The sequence below is a fragment of the Asparagus officinalis genome, chromosome 4 (assembly GCF_001876935.1).
Source record: "Asparagus officinalis chromosome 4, Aspof.V1, whole genome shotgun sequence".
Taxonomy (NCBI): domain Eukaryota; kingdom Viridiplantae; phylum Streptophyta; class Magnoliopsida; order Asparagales; family Asparagaceae; genus Asparagus; species Asparagus officinalis.
In genome coordinates, this window is record NC_033797.1 from 7,107,425 (window position 1) to 7,109,928 (window position 2,504).

The window sequence follows — 2,504 nt, forward strand, 5'->3', positions numbered from 1 at the left end:
GGGAGGGGGAGAGAGAGGGCGAGGGAGGGGGCGAGGAGGAGGAGGAGGAGGACGGAGATTGGGAGGAGATGCATTTCGATGGGGGGTTTGGCGAAGTTGGAGATAAGTTGAGCGGGGTATTTATAAATTTCAGGAAATGGGGCGCTTTTTTTTATTTTAAATTTATAAATTGAGGTGACGGAGACCGGAGGAGAGAGGCTGACGACGAACGAGAGCCGAGGGCAGTAAGAGAACGAATCAGTACCCCTCTCTGCTCCCATACCTTGCTTTAGAAGAAATGCAAGATTTTTAGGGAGGGAAAGGGGGGAATTAGAGAGGGGATGAGCAAGTTGGTGATCTTGAATTAATTTAAAAAGAATAATAGGAAAAAAGGGGTTTCGGGGTTTTCTTCGGGGGCGGCTTGGCTTTTGTTTCATCCAGAGACTAGGAATACCTTTCGTTAGATATTACTTTCTGTTATTTTGTTTCTCAATTGTATCATTCATTATTATTTTTAAAGTTTTTGGATTGAAGAGGAGCAAGGTGTTCACAGTGTAGCGAGAACACAAAGCTGAGCTCCGAACAGAGTATAGCAGGCGGTGAGGTTGAAGCAAGGTGTCTTGGATTAGGGCCCGTTTGGTTCATTAGGTGAAAGTTACTGTGGTCAGGAAACCAGGTTGAAAACTGACTCTGACAGCTACAACAACTTTCTCCCAAAAACACTGCCACATTGGATTTTTAACTGTCACATCAGCATTTTTTTTGCACAACCAAACAATGTAAACAAGTGAAAGTTACTGTAACCTGACACTGACAGCTACCTGACAGCTACCTGACAGCTAGAGTAACTTTCAAACAAAAACAACTCAACCAAACAGCTACAGTAACTTTCAGTACAGAATAAGCTATTAAATGCCACTCACACTTCTGAGTTGAGGGTTGGAGAGAGATTAGGGAGCAATCTGTTCATGTTAATGATGTAACAAGTGACTAATTAGTTTTTGGATACATTGATATTGATATGCAGATGCTATTGGTTGATGTGGATAGTTTATTTAGAAGCGAGAAGTTTGTGAGAAGAAAGTATCCGCGAGAGAGATTACTTTCTCCGCTAATTTTAGCGGTTAATAAAAGCTCTAATTAATATTTTGTCCATTATGCAGATTATGACCGTGCTGGGTAATATCAGAGGATTTGTAGATAAATAACCTTCATAAATTGACATCCATTGATATTTGTAGACAATCCGCCTGACTGTCAGCGATTTTTATATCAAAATTTCTCACATTTTTTTATGGAGTCTGAAATGAAAATTAGGTGGAGTAATAATCTCATAATTATAAAATAAAGAAGTTGCAATAATGGATTGTACTATTTGTGATAAGTCCCCCCACCAATCATTTCATTATTGGGCCAACTGACTAAATACTTGCATTATCTTTTGTGATATTAGTGAAAGAAATGCAGTGGTTCATAATTATTGAAAAAAAACCATTCTTCTTGCAATTGCAAAGGTCTTTTGTTTATAAATTATAAAAATAACAATTACGTTATACAAGGTCGTCTCTAATATCTGATGCACGGCAGCACTAGTCTGAGTCCTCAGTATACATTGAAACACACACAAAAATATAAGAAAAACCTCCCATTAAGTATATGGGTTATCACAAGAACCCCTTTTGTCTTTCTGATAAACTTTAATTTTGAGATTAATCAGAAAAGCCCACTAATCCAGGGGGTTTTCTAATCAAATTTCAAATTTTAATGGGGTTTTCTAACAACCCCTAAACTTAAGGGGGTTTGGGATATGTTGAAGTTAAGGGGAGTTTTCTAATAATCATCCAAAGTTAAGGGGTTTTTTATTATGTTTAGCCCATATATAATTAAAAGGTATGTTCTACAACTATACAGAGGGCACTCTCCACTTGTCATATTGCTTACGTTTTATTTTCCTTTTTAGATGGTACGGTTGCAGATTGCAACGCAGATGTTTAATGTATCCGCATTAATTGTGCATGAAATTAATCCCTTTAGTTATCACATTAGCTCATCTTTTTTCTTAATTATTATCCTTATAATTTTAAAACTAGCTAGAGTCTTTAATTATGAGTATATGTATGACACTCAAAATCCTCGAATTAGGATAAACACCTCTGCAAGATATCCCGATACGTTTGCGGTAAAAAGGGATTCCTTCCCTTTTATCTCCTCCTCCTTAATTTCATCCTTTTTTTTTTCATAAAAGAAACTTATCTCCTCCACTAAGAACAACGGCGGATCATGACAGTTATTAATTAAATAAATAATAATTTTTCATTCTCATCAACTGATAGATTCATGGGATTCATGCGAAGGATCATTAGCGCTTTCTTTAGGGTGAAGAAACATCTCACGGATCACTGTGTTTCAGGAGCTTTTGCAATATAGTTACTTCATGGATTAGGCCTCTTTTACATTTGATGAGCTTGAGCTTTTCACGTACGAGGCTGTGAAAGTGAGCAGAGGGTGATGAGCTCAGGTTTGAC